The following is a 14,625-nucleotide window of genomic DNA, read 5'->3' as shown; positions in this document are numbered from 1 at the left end:
GCAAGATAGTGGCATAGGGAGGTATGGAATTTAGGTCATCCTCTAGGACAGCTAGTAAACAGCCAAGAACTGTCTGGAATAACTGTTCGGGGGACTTCTGTGACTAGACACACATCATACACCAGTCTGGAATGGGTAGAAGGGCTGAGATTGCAGCATACAACTGTAAGTCAGTCTCCCAAGCTTGGAGGCTGGTGCCCCCACAGGCATGACAAGCTGTTTTGGAGTCACTCCCCTAGGGAAAAAAAGCAGCCTCTACTAGGAGTAAGGGAAGGAGAGCTCAAGCAAGTTCCAATTGTGGATTTAATTATCAGATTCAGACTGCTGAATACAAACTCCAGATACAGACAAACCCAGAGCAAGCATGAAAGGAACCCACAGGTAGCTCCTCAGCAGAGAGGAGGTGGGGCTGATGGAAAAAAAAGAAAGAAAGAAAACACAGGTATTTGGAAATGGATGAGCTCAGAATACTGGAAAAGGGCTGTGCCCCAAGAAAAGGGGCACATAGAGCAAGGTACCTACTCTGGCTCTTGAGTGGCAAACCTGGGGCCTGGGACTAGGTCTGAAAAGGATTTTTTTTAAAAAACATTTTAGCATAAAGCAAGCAGCAGGCTTTTTCAGTTGTCAGCATTGCCCCCAGGCAAGGTATGTCTGACAAAGTAACTAGACAGGTGAAGGAGAGAATTCCCTGATGGGCTTATCTTTTCCAAGAAAGGGGGTGGGGCAAGGCTCAGCACTAATGGCAGCTCTCATTCAGAGAATCCAGACCCCAGGGGTTGGAAAACAGAAACAGTTTAAGCCTGCCCTCTACTTCAGCTGACTAAACCACACCCCGGCAGGGGCAGGGTCTGATGAGAATAATGGCACCATACCATTTTAGGCTGGCGGGAAGTGTGGGCTGACAAACACCACCTGCTGGGCAGGATAGGAAAAGCATAGAATCAAGAAGTTTTCACAGGAAATATTGACACCTTGCAGGGTCTCCTTCCCAGGGAAACTTGATACCAATTAAACCCTCTTGGGCCTGTCTTGTCAGGGAAATCTGGGGTGGGGTAGATCCTATCCCGGGAGACCCCTCCTCAAAAAAAAAAAAAAAAAGCAAAACAAACATCCACATAGACAGGGCAAGAACCAGAAAAATAAGGGCTGAGAAATTCTGATCAGTTAAACAGAAGCTATGCTAGAGGTCTAGAATAAGTTGAACTGAATTTCAAAGAACAGATAGAGAACAACAAGAAAACCCTAGATAAAAGAGAGAAAACGATCACTAGAATAAACTAATCACAGAAATCAGATGCCTAGACACAGGCGAAAAATCATGACTCATACTAGGAAGCATGAAGATATTGCCCAAAGGAAAAAACTAATACCTCAACCGAGATACAAGACTTGAAACAACTAATTAAAGATGTTCAAACAAATCTTCTAAATCCATTCAACAAGTTGAAAGAAAAAGTGGCCCAAGAGATGAAGGATATAAAGAAGACACAGGGTGTCCATACAGAAGAACTTGAAAGCTTGAAAAAACAAATGGCCGAACTTATGGGAATGAAAGAAACAACAGAAAAGATAAAAAACACAATGGAGACAAACAACAGCAGATTTGAAGAGGCAGAAGAAAGGATTAGTGAACTAGAAGACAAGACATCTGAAATCTTACCCACAAAAGAACAGAAAGGGAAAAGAACGGAAAAATATGAGCAGAGTCTCAGAACTGAATGACAACATGAAATGCAAGAATATAAGTGTCATTGGTGGCCCAGAAGAAGAGAAGGGAAAAGGAGCAGAAAAAATAATGGAGGAAATAATAACTGAAAATTTCCCAACTTTTATGAAAGACATAACATTACAGATCCAAGAATCATAGCATCCCCAAACAGAATAGATCTGAATAGACCTACTCCAATACACATAATAATCAGATTTTCAAATGTCAAAGACAAAGAGAATTCTGAAAACAGCAAGAGAAAAGCAATCCATCACATACAAGGGAAGCTTGATAAGACTATGTGTGGATTTCTCAGCAGAAACCATGGAGATGAGAAGGCAGTAGTATGATACATTCAAGATACTGAAAGAGAAAAACTGCCAACCAAGAATTCTATATCTGCCCTGAATTGTATACTTTAAATGGGTGAAATGTATGGTATATGAATTATATTTTAATAAAGACATTACAAAAACTACAACAAAAAAGAATTCTATAACTGGCAAAACTGTTCTTCAAAAATGAAGGAGTGTTTAAAGTATTTTCAGACAAACACACACTGAGAGAGTTTGTGAACAAGGGACCTGCTCTACAAGAAATACTAAAGGGAGCACTACAGGCAGATAGCAAAAGACAGGAGGGAGAGGTTTGGAGAAAAGTGTAGAAATGGAGATCATCAGTAAGGGTAAAAAGAGAGAGAGAAAAAATAAGATATAGCATACCAAATCCAAAAGACAAAATGGTGGAAGAAAATATTGCCTTTAAAAGTTAAGAACACAAGTAACAAGGAGATAGAAAGAGGGTGGAGATTGGGCATTTGATGCTGAAGGAGTGCAGAATGTTCAACAGGATTGATTGTAAAGATACAGAAATGGATAGCACAATACCATCTGATGGCAGCACAATACTGTAAGTAAAATGAACAAAGCTGAGTGAGAGTATAGTTGAAAGAGGATGTGCAACAGATGGAGGTGGCCTAAGGGTACATCAGTGGATGAACAAAGGGGCAAAATGTGGTGTATAAATACAATGAAATATTGAGCAGCTGCAAGAAGGACTAAAGTCATGAGGCATGCAACTAGGTGACTGAATCTTGAGGATGTTATATTGAATGAAATAAGCCAAAAACAAAGGGACAAATAATGTAAGCCCTCACTAATATAAACAAACTATAATGAGCAAATGCTGAGAATTAAATTCAAGGGCATAGGTTATCTTGGGATAGAATGGGGTCAGACATTGAGCAATCAACAATTAAGGAGTACAGAATGCTCAATAAGTCTTATTGTAAAAGTTCCTAGATTGTAAGCTCTTACAGCAGTCACACCTATTCCTGAGTTTTAACCGTTATTTCTAAATTCTGAGTTGCTGAGCTCTTTGTGTAAAACCTTTAGTTCCCTTTAAATTTGGGTACCTGTGTGACATCTGAGACTCATAATTAGAGTTCTGCAGCTCTGAAAGTCAGCATTATTCCCCACAGCAACTGTTAAAAAAACTGAAAAAGAGATCAGACTACAATTAGAGACATGAATGAGACCGACTTAGTCAGGACTAAGGTAAATTAAAATACAGGGTAAAGGATGATATCAAGTATATTTTAAAACTCCAGAATATTTGGGGTAGAAAATTAAAAAAAGTATTTGCAAAGTCCCCTTGAGGGACTAGGGGAAAGTGTGGAACTACTGAACTTCCCCCTCTAGGGAATTCCTGCTAGTCTCTTAAGCAATAGGGGCTCCCAATTTAATAAACCAAGCCCTCAATCTAGAGGCTTGCCCTTAAGAAACATCTCTCCAGTGGTAAAGTTGAGCCTACTTATCACTGTGCCTAAGAGTAACCCCCAGAGAACCTATTTTGTTGCTCAGATGTGGGCTCTCTCTCAAAGCCAACTCTGCAGATTAACTCAAAACCCTCCCCCCTATATAGAAAATGACTCCCAGGGGTGTAAGCCTCCTTGGAAATGTGGGACATGACTCCAGGGATGAGCCTGGTCCTGGTATCATGGGATTAAGAATGCCCTCTTATGAGTGGAAAGGTGGGGGAAGGAAACAAACAAACAAACAGACAAGGGCGCCCACTGTTCTTTTTACTTTAGTTGCTCCTTTTCACTTTAATTATTATTCTGGTTATTTTTGTGTGTGTAGTAATGAGGGTGTCGGGGATTGATTTTGGTAATGAATGTACAACTATGTAATGGTACTGTGAACAATCAAATGTATGATTTGTTTTGTATGATTGTGTGGTATGTGAATATATCTCAATAAAATGAATAATAAAAAAATGAAAAAAAAATGGAAAAAAAAAAAAAAAAAAAAGAATGCCCTCTTGACCAAAAATGGGGAAAGAAATGAAACAAAATAAAGTTTCAGTGGCTAAGAGATTTCAAATAGAGTTGAGAGGTCATTCTGGAGGTTATTCTTATGCACTATATAGATATTTCTTTAATTTTCTAGTGTATTAGAATAGCTAGAAGGAAATACCTGAAACTGTTGACCTGTAATGCAGTAGCCATGATTCTTGCAGATAATTGTATAACTATATAGCTTTCATCATGTGAGCATGAAAACTTTGTGACTGACACTCCCTGGATCCAGTGTATGGGAAGATGAGTAACAAAATAACCACAAAAATATATATAAATAGAGGAGATAAGATGTATGGGATGTTTTGACTATTCTTTTTTATTTTTTTAAATTATTATTATTTTTTGGAGTAATGCATATGTTCTAAAATTGTGGTGATGAATACACAACTATATGATGATACTGTGAGCTACTGATTGTGTACTTTGGATGGATTATATGGTGTATGAACATGTTTCAACAAAATTGCTTTAAAAACAAAAAGTATATGTGCTGGAGCCAGAAGCCTGAATTTGAATCCTTATTTTGCTACTTGCTGTGGAATTGTGTAATGACTGAGTTAAGATGTGTAAATTGCTTAGAACAGTTCCCGGTGCACGGTAATCATTCAAAAATCATTAAGCAGGAGTCTGGTCTTTTCAGCAATTAGTTCAGCCTGCTGAATTCATTCACTAATTGTGTACTGAGTATCTACACTGCAGCAGGCATGCTCTAGGGTGCTGGAGTTTCAGCAGTGAACCAATGAGACAAAATAGGCACTGCTCTCATGGAGCTTACATTCTCCTGGAACAAAAATAATCCAACAGTACAAAAGACTGTAATGCCTTTTAAGACAATACTGGTGGGAGATGCTTAGAGCCACATTTTTGCCACCCAGCCTTTATTCCCCATTTCTGTTTCCAGATAAGAGTATCACTTTTTCTCTGGGAACCACCCTCTGGTATCATGTGATTCAGGCCTTGACCAATCAAAACATTGTTTTGCCCTGGCTCCAATGATTGGTTCAGGCAAGAACACATGACCCAGAACCAGTGAGACTTTTGCTGTGACTGTGGGGAAAGTCTGACTGCCCCGCTTTGCTGCAGGGGCTCCTAATGATGGGTACAATGTGAGCTAAAGCTGCAGGGTGGTGAGGGTGGGGGTGGAGGTGGCCTGAACGTAAACCTACACTACCCAAGGCTGGGCCAAGAGTGGAAGAAAAACAAGTTGGGATGGCATTGTTCAAACCTCTGAATCAAGAACAGGTCTGAAATACATCCTATTCTGGGTCTTTCAGTTACACAAGCCAATGTGTTCCCTTTTACTATTTGTTACTGAAAGAGCCCTGAACGTAATTGAATCCTTCAAGAATTCAATTAAGGACACAGAGCTGGAGCCCCTCTCTCCTGCCCACCTTGTTTCCCTCACAAACTCTTCTTTCCAAGCCTATTCTTCTGTGGACCAGAGGCGACTACCTATTCCCAAATGGCCAGTGGGAAAACCCCACTTACCTTTGGAATCACACTGAGGCTCACACCTTAGAAGGACCTGCTTTCACCACCTAATCTATCCCTTGTCTTCTTGCAACCCCAGGCCTGGGCAGCTTCAGGGATGCCTCAAGGATATTCTGGCTCTTCCACCTCAATGTCCTGTTAGAAAGCTATGTCCTAAGGGTAGGCCAGGGAAAACCAAAATTCCACTTCCTTTGGGAAGATTTCCATCTTCCCTCTCCAAAATTCTAGAGAATTTACTGTTTAAACCACTGAATCATACATTGACATGACATTTCCTGAGCTTTTCTCTAACTCCTCTCATGTTAACTTTCACTCTGTGTAAGACTTGCCTCTGACTAGACTGTAAGCCTAGCATGGTGCTCAATGGAGACTGAAGGAAGAAATGAATGGGTGGATAAATGAATCTGGATGAATAGTGGAATGAATAAGTGAATGAACAGATGGATGAGCAGACAAATGAGAAGAGGTAGTAATAGAACTGGGGTGGAGTAGCAAAAGGATTAAAAAACTCTAGAGGGGGTGGTGCCTGGAGCAGGCAGGAGGGAGGTCAGAGAGGAGAGAAGCAGAGCAGACGCAAGGAGACAGGTGGAGAGGATGGAGCAGCTTCCATGGCTGGATGGCAGGAGGGACAGGACAAACAAGATACCACCAGATCTCTCAACCTTGTGTTTACATCAAAAACTGGGGCTTGGGCCTGTGCTCTTTTACAGATTTATTTATGAGCTTTTAAAAACCTTTTCTTTTCTTTTTTTTTCTTTTAATACAAGTGCTATTTGTCAAGGTCACTGTTCATCTTGCTTTGACGTGGCCAGTCTTGGCAGCTGAGGGCTCTTCTCTGGCACATCCTGTTTCCGCGATTTGGGAAGGACACACCCGCCATATGGCCAGCACACCAGGTGCAGCCCCTGGGGAAGGACGTAGGTGGTCCAGTAGATTTGGGGTGCCTCCCAGCAGACCTTCAGCAAGGACTCCAAGTCCTCACCGGGTCAGAGCCAGGGGCCACTCTCTCCCCCTCCCAAGACTCCCCTTCTCCTTACTCTGTAACTGCCCCTCTCCAGCTCTGGTTCTGCTCTGGGTTGCCTTCAGGGCCCCAGGCAACCCAGGAGAGCTGCAGATATCTGCATGGATTTGCAGATTCAAATGAAAAGCTATGGTTTGTTTTAAATGGATTGTGGCTCTGGAGAGAAAGCCTGGAGATGCAAATCAGCCATGAGTGGGGATGCAGATGGGAAGCAGATGTGGGGAAGTTTGAAGTCCCTCCTCCAGTGTTTTCAGGCCCACCTTTGAGAGCACTTTCCTTGCATAGGGGTGAGGGGCAAAGCGACTCTCCTCACCATCCCTCTTGCCCCAGAAGCCACTCTTTCTCTTGCATTCTTTTTTCTTCTTTTTCCTGGCTTTGCATCTTTTATCTTGCACTCTAATGGGATAGTTCTGTTCTCCCTGCCTCCCCTCTGTCTCTCTCTCCCTCTCCCTTTCTCTGTCTCTCTCTGTTTCTGTTTCTCAGTCAGTCTCTTCGTCTTCACGTCACTGCCTGTCTTCCTCTCTGCCTGGCTCTCTCTCAGACATTCTCTCTGACTCCATGTCTGTCCCAGGTCCCTGGCTCTCACTCCCTCTCTCTTCCTGGCTGCTTCCCAAAGCCAATGCCCCAGACTTCCATGCCTGGATAAGTCTGCCAATCAGCTCGAGTCCCCGGGGTGAGGAACAGGAAAAACAGGCCAAGGGCAGACAGCAGCCCTGGTTCTATGAAGGAAAGATATTTTAAGCCAGAGAGGCCTGGGCAGGCTGAGGCCAAGAATTTCTCACTTACCAGCAGGGCTGGATATTTAGTCTGAGTTGGGGAGGGCAAGTGGCAACCTGCCTGGAGCGCCCAAGTCTGCAAAAGCAGCTCTGCTCCAACCCATCCCCAGCTTGTAGTCCTGCTCTGTGTGACATCTCTCCCCTGGCTGGGGCCTGAGCCCAGCCATTCTAGCAACAGGGTAAAGCAGTGCAGCTGGTGCCACAGTCTCCATTTCCCCCAAGAACACAGGCCCAGGCAAAGGGCAGGCAGGATAGGATGAGGTTTTGTACACTCCACTGCTCTCCTTAGAGCTGGAGCAGCCCACCCCTCTCAATCCCTGCAGGGCCCCACACAGCCTCCAAACGCAAATGTGCTTTTTCTTTGGCTTGTATACAGTCTAAATACTTTATCCAATTGGCATGTGCTCCACATCCAGTTGTCTTATTTTCCTTTATGGGTCTGTCCACAGCCCTCTGGGCTCTCAGTCAGAAACTTGGGACCACTTTTGGCACATTCCAGAGGCCACTAGTGATCTCATAAATTAATTTTAAACTCATCAACACGTTGGGAATGCTATACAACTTTTGGAGGAATTTGGGGAACACATTGAAAACCATCCAAAAATAGGATCTTGCCATTCCCAGGAGACTGGAATCATTTAGAGGGCAATTTGTACCAGGAGAGCATAGTTAACAAATGCTTCTGGGGATGTGAAAGAGGATGCTGTTAGAATACAGCTGGGGTCCATCTCCTTGGCATTCTCCAAGCTTCTGCTCAGGACTCTTCTTCCCCCAGAATTCATTCCAGGATCCATGGACACCATCCAGTCCCCAGCACCAGGCACTATAAGGTGTGGTCCCAGGAGGCTTGCATTTAGTGAGAAGGCTGAGCCCTTGATTCTGGAATCCTTCATGCATTAAGCCCCAATTACCTGCCCAACACTATGCTAGGCCATGGGTGTGAGTGGGGAGCAAACCAGACAGGGTTTCTCTGCTCATGAGGGAAACAAACAGGGTGGTGAAACCTCAAAAGATGGTCAGGGGAGACCTAGGAGATAACATTTCAGCTGGGGAGACCTTGGGCAGGTCATAGCAGCTGTTTCTGACCTTCAGTTTTTCTATCCATGAATCAGGGGCAATAACAGTGCCTGTGTAACAGGGTCATTGGAGAATTCAATGAGATGATCCATACAATGCATGTCACTCCAAGCCTGGTACCCCATAAACACTCATACATGGTGGCACACCACGAAAAAGGATGATGCAGTTGAAGCAGTCAGCAGCAGTAGGCAGGGCTTGGGAATGCCATCACACCCTGTATCATTTCTGGACACGTGGCTCACTCTGCTTTCACTCCCCACAGCCAGCACCTGCATCTCTTTGTCAGTGGGCTGCCCTCTGGCTGCTGGAACTTGCTTTGGCTGCTTGCATGGAGGGTAGAAGTGCCTGGGAAGTTACTTCCTTCAGCCCCCAAGGGTAGCCCTGACCAATGACATCCTGGACATGGAGGTATAAATATCAACTCTGGCTCCAGAGCTCCCTGCAGACTGAGCCACTAACCCTCCAAGGCCTTTTGCTTGATGTCGCATCTTTGCTTGGCCTCCTTCTCTTCCCAGTCTTGCTACCCAACGCCTAGAAGATTCCTAAGAAATCACTTTCACACTAACCTTCATTGCAGGGTATATGCTTCTGCAAAATGCAACTTACGACACTGGGAAATGCCAAGTAAACAATATGAGGTCTCTCCTAAGCTACGTGACCTTTTCCCCCTGCAGAGCCACACTTGGCCGAGGCAGGTCCTCTCAAGCCTCTAAGGAAGCAGACACAACAGCCTTCCAACCCTGAGGGCCTCTGTGCTCCCTCTTTGAACATGGCAAAGGCAAATGCAATGGCAGGCTGACAGGATGGCCCCTGGCTTGTGGCTCTCAGCCCTCAATTCAGGAAACAGCTTGAGCATTGGCTTGTGACTCTCTGTTTCCTCCCTCCAGGGACTTGGATGGGGTGCCAAAAGTTGGCATAAATTCATATTTAATTATTGCCTTCTTTTTGTGTTCCTAGGAACCCCAAAAGGTTATCCTGAAGTAAATCCTTTATTGCCCCTCTTTTCACATATCCCACCAGAGGGGAAATGGTGACCTACAAGGGACAGAGACACAAGCAGCTGGCAGGGCAGATCCAGAAGCTGGTCTGGATTATTTTTCTGGATTTTGTGATGTTTGTGGCATTTTAAAATTTGTGATTTTTGTGATCTTTTTCTTATTCCAAATATTCTTTGTACCTAATTTTGTATCCTTTTTCTTAAGGAAGGCATCCCAAATTATACAAGCTTCAGGCAACTAAAAAACCTCAATATGCTCTGAACATCTGAATGACTGGAAGAATTTTTCTCAGACTACCTTCTGGCTCCATTCATTTTGACCTTTGTTTCTCCTCTCCCACCCTCATACTTCCTATGCCAGATGCGATATGCCCTCTGACACTGCACCTGTCACTCAGGTAAGTCAGCCCAGAGTGCAGTGGGAATATTCCTGGAAGCCATTTCTAACCAGATGGCTAATAAATATATTACATTACTTAAGTATATTACACATAACCCAACTGAATGTCTTCCCAACATAACCACAGGCATACATTACACTACAGCCAGATGAAGAATGCATTCTCAACTCAAATTTCTTAGCCACATCCCCAAATGCCCACAGCTACTCTACCATTACTGATAAGAGGGGAAGTGTAACAGAGGGGAAACCAGTGCAAAGAGACAGTGATTTTAACCTACTACTGCTAAAAAGCAAACAAACAAAAAACAAACTTACTTTACTAAATATTATAAAAATATATGACCTGGAGGGACTTGTGTAAATGAGGAGCCTTCAATGTAGGTTTTGTTAGCTTCCCAGGAAGCCTGCCTCTGATAGCTGGACTTGCTCTGAGGCTTGGACACATAAAATTTTAACATCTGTGGGTTTTAGCCACATCTGCTGTGTGTGTAAGAGAGGCAGTGGCTCAGTATTATTCTGGGCTTTCCTTGGTATCTCTCTCCCCCAAATCCAAGCCAAGAAGGCCATGCAGCACCACCTGGCAAGGCTGAGGAGGGACAGGAAATGGGGGGCTGTGGTCGTGGCTGATGTGCATTATCATGACCCTGAGGTTGGACTTCAGAGCAAGAGATGCTGGTATTCCATAAGCACAATTGCTCCTCTCTTCCTGCATTTTCTTAATTTACTCCCTTACAAACCAAAGTTCCTTCAGAAAAAAATTCCTGGTTTGTCTTTGATGAATGGGGAAGGACAAAGAGATTAGTTACCCACAGTCCAGGCCAGTTACAGGGATCAGATCTCCTCAAGATGCAAGCATGGATGTGGCAGGAGCTTTGCCAATGTCAGAGCCCAAGATGAGCCAGAAGTGGGAAAGACAATGCCAGTATTTACAGAATGTTTAATATTTACAAAACATTGTTCACATCCCTTATCTCTGATCTTCATGTTCCTTCTGCAGGGTGCACAGTATAGGTGTTAGAGTGAATATTTTCTAGTTAAACTTAAAAGAGATTAATCAATCTATCCAAGCATATATGATCAAGAAGTGGCAAGGTAGGGATTTGAGCCCTCATCTCCCAAATTCAAATCCACAACATTAGCCAAAGACAGCCATGTATAATGATTTACCATTGCGAACAGTAATAATATCTACCTTTTGGAGGCTTGATATGTGCCGAACACTGGTGCTAGGCACTTTTCTTGAATTCTCTCATTTAATCCTCACATCTTCTTACAAGAGGAATGATCAGAGGAGGCAGGACATGAGCTGGGTTTGAAGGATGGGGAGGTTGGATGGCCAGAGGTGGGCAGCATTCCTCACAAAAAGCACAACATAAGCAGAGGCTCAAAGGCAGGAAGGAACTGAGCTCGTTCAGACCACAAGCAGTGAGAGCCCGCCATGCCTGAAGAACTTCTGTCCACACCACCAGCCCAGTCAGCACACTCCTCTTAGTAGAAAGGGGCTGCCCTCACATGAATTGGGCTCTGGGACACTCTGGAAGCAGCAGCTGGAAGAGGCCTTCATCCTATCACTATCTATCAGCTGCTTCTGCAAGACAGGGGCCTGCCAGGGTGAGCTGGTATGTCACCAAGGCTCCTAACTTCCTGGCCAAGTGATGAACTTGGCTCCCACCACTGAGCTTTGAAGTTTAATGGGGCTCCTGGCAGCCCACGGGTCTTGGCCAGCTCCTACCCTTTAGTTCCTCTTCCATTTCCCTTCAGGGTCCTGGAGCCTGGGCAGCTCCCTAAGACACCTCCCCCATCTTGTTTCGGTCTGGAGGTGTGGGTGCGGGACCTCCTGCCCTGGAGGGGGAGGTGAAAAACGAAAGCTCTGCTCTCACAGGGCAGAAGCCACCTCAGAACTGCCTGCCAGAGCTGGCTCCCTGTAGTTCCAGAAGCCAGGGACTCACACAATGTCTCTAGTTTGGAGGCTGAACTGAAAACATTAGCAACTCTCTTACCAGGGTCCTGTGGGTTTGAATGTCTTGCCCCCAGACTCCACCTCCTTTTAAGCTGGTGTGAGATAAGGTGTTAGGGCCACCTTGACAACTTGACTACCTATGATGACTCTTACTCTGGCTCCATCAGTCACTGGACATATCACCTTGGGCAGGTTACTTCTCTGTGCCTCAATTTCCTCATCTGTAAAATGGGAATAATAATTGTCTCCACCTTGTAGATAAATGCGTTAATACGGTACAGTGCTTAGAACAAAGCCTGGCACAAAATAAGCATGTTATTAGATGTCGGCTATTATTATTACAGGAGTTCTGAGATTACTTCCTTAGGCTCCTCAGAATTTTCCCTTAGGGTGCTTATGTATCTTAAAACGGATTGAAATTTCAGGGCAAGTGGTACAGAAAATCTTTTTCTTCTGAGGATGCTGTAACTAACGGCTAGCAGTAGCTTTTTTCTCCTCCCTGTCCACCTCCAGTCCCAGACTAATTTCACCACTGGCTTCAGCCTATGTGCAGCTGCTAGCTGAAGGTGTTTACTACCTCATTAGCACCTCCCCACTGGTCCTTGTGGGCACTAATCACTTCAGCTTGCTCCCTCTGGAGAGACTCTAAGCTGCCTTTGAAAAGCAGCCTATATGATGGCCCTGAGATTTCCCAGCTGGTTCCAATTCCCACTCTTGGGTTGCTCCTTTACCCAGAAAGTGAAACAGCCTACTGGTTTGGTTTTGGTTGTTACACACACACACACACACACACACACACACACACACACACAAATTTTAAAAATAGGTCAGACCATATTCCTTCTGCACCATCACCTGAAACTTGCAAGCAGCTTTACCCGAGCCTTCCTCCACCTCTTCTTCCCCATTCCACACCTGTGGATCTGCCCTTCGCACTTGCCACCTGTGGTTTGGTTCAGGAATCAGGCAAAGGCAGGGGCCCAAATCTGAAGCAGATGTTAGTGACAATGAGTGACGTTGGGTGGAGACAATAGGAAGGAGAGGACCCTGCTAGAACTGCTTGTTGCTCTGACCTACTGCCAAGGCTGACAAAAATAGAGTGAATGTTCTTGGTTAAATACCCAGCTTTTAGTCGAGCCAAACTTTCCTGGGCCTCAATCCTATTTCTGGCTCTGCTTCCAAAGTTCTCCATATCCTTGTGCCAACCACTATCTTGGCCTCTTTCTCCCCATCACGCCAAGTCCATAAGCCCTGCCTTACCCTCAAAAGTCAAGACTGGAGTTTTGCTCTTCTTTTTCCCCTGTAGCTAATCCACAATCACATTTTTGGAGCCCAAACTCAAGGTATGTTTGGACAAGAGTTTTGTGCTACTTCTGGTGTGAGAGGTTGTCTGAAAAACATAGCTTGGATGCCAGGACAAGAGAAATTTCAAGGTTTAGGGGGCTAACAGGTCAGACCCATGGGGAGAATGCAGATGTCTGGCTGCTGTGCTCATACCCCACCTCCAGACATCCCCAGAACGGCATGCCCGAGCCTGCCAGGATCCAACCACAACACTTAATTCCCGACAGGGACAATAAATGTTAGATCTACAGAACACCCAAGTTTAATTCAGTTGCTTTGACTCTGACACAGGTTGGCATTATCATCAACAAGGTTTCCAAGGAGAAATCCCTTTGGGAAAGGAAGCCTGAAGAACTGGCTTTCCTAAAGGTGATGGCCTGAACCCACGGCTCATTCTGCTGCAATGCAAGTCAAAAAGTTGAGGAATCAACCTCAAGACCTGGCCAAACCCCAGAGAAAAATAGGCATCTTGCTGCAGCCCACTGCAAGGAGAGGACCAGGGATTCCCAGTTGTCTGGGTTTGATTTAATATCAAGAGAAATTGGAGTGAAGCTGTGTTTCTGCCCACAGTGGTCACAATCAAGAAACTTCATTGCTGTTCAAGTTGATTTGCCTCTACATGCCTCTGGGTTCACTGGAAATGGCATTTAGTTTGTCTTTTCTCTACCACTCCTTGGTTGTTCTGACCACAGAAAAAATCCTTCTGATGTCAGTGTTAATGTTGGAGACACCTCCCTCTTCCCCCATCCACTGAGGATTTTAATTTCATTCACCAAGCTGCAGGCTACTGACCAGTCCCCCATTGCCAAAGTGAACACCTCAGGTCTGTTTTGTCTGGAAGAGCAGGTTTAAGGGAGATCACTAGCTTCCCTTTTCCCAGCCTTTTCCAGGACCTGCTCAGGTGAAGGCCTGTATGTCATACAACAGGTGCAGGGGCCTTGGTCCATGGGTCTCTTGGTTTGGAATCCATCTTTGCAAGGGTTCTTGCTTCTCTGAAAGTCAACAAGGAAAGTAATTTCCCTCCCTTTATGTATGTGGAAGGAGCTAGACAAATTTCACTTACAGCTGTTACTCTATACCATGGAAAGTCTCCAAATGCATAAACAGAAATGAGAACTATGGAGGCGCGTGGTGATGGACTTGGGTGCTCAAGCCTTGGGGGAAGGAGATTTTCTAAAGAATAGATTGTTTATATGTGTGCCCTCCCTCACAACACTAAGCTGCTCAGAGACAGAGATCATGTCCTATTTTGTGTGTCCTGAGCTCCCTGCACAGTCTCTGGTACAGAGGAAATGTCTGCTGAAAAGAGGAGATGTACAGAACACGAGGAAAATGGGAGGTCACAAACCCAGTGATGGAAAAGAAACACCAGATTTTGTTTTGGTGGTTTGCGTAGGGAAGGAACCTTTATAGGAATGACAACTTGGAATAGGATTAGACCGAGGACTTTTGAGAAATCAGCACAAAATGATGACACACACAT

Source organism: Choloepus didactylus, chromosome 4 (genome assembly GCF_015220235.1).
Source record: "Choloepus didactylus isolate mChoDid1 chromosome 4, mChoDid1.pri, whole genome shotgun sequence".
NCBI lineage: Eukaryota > Metazoa > Chordata > Mammalia > Pilosa > Megalonychidae > Choloepus > Choloepus didactylus.
The sequence above is the reverse complement of the archived record's forward strand: the minus strand, read 5'-3'. Positions refer to the sequence as shown.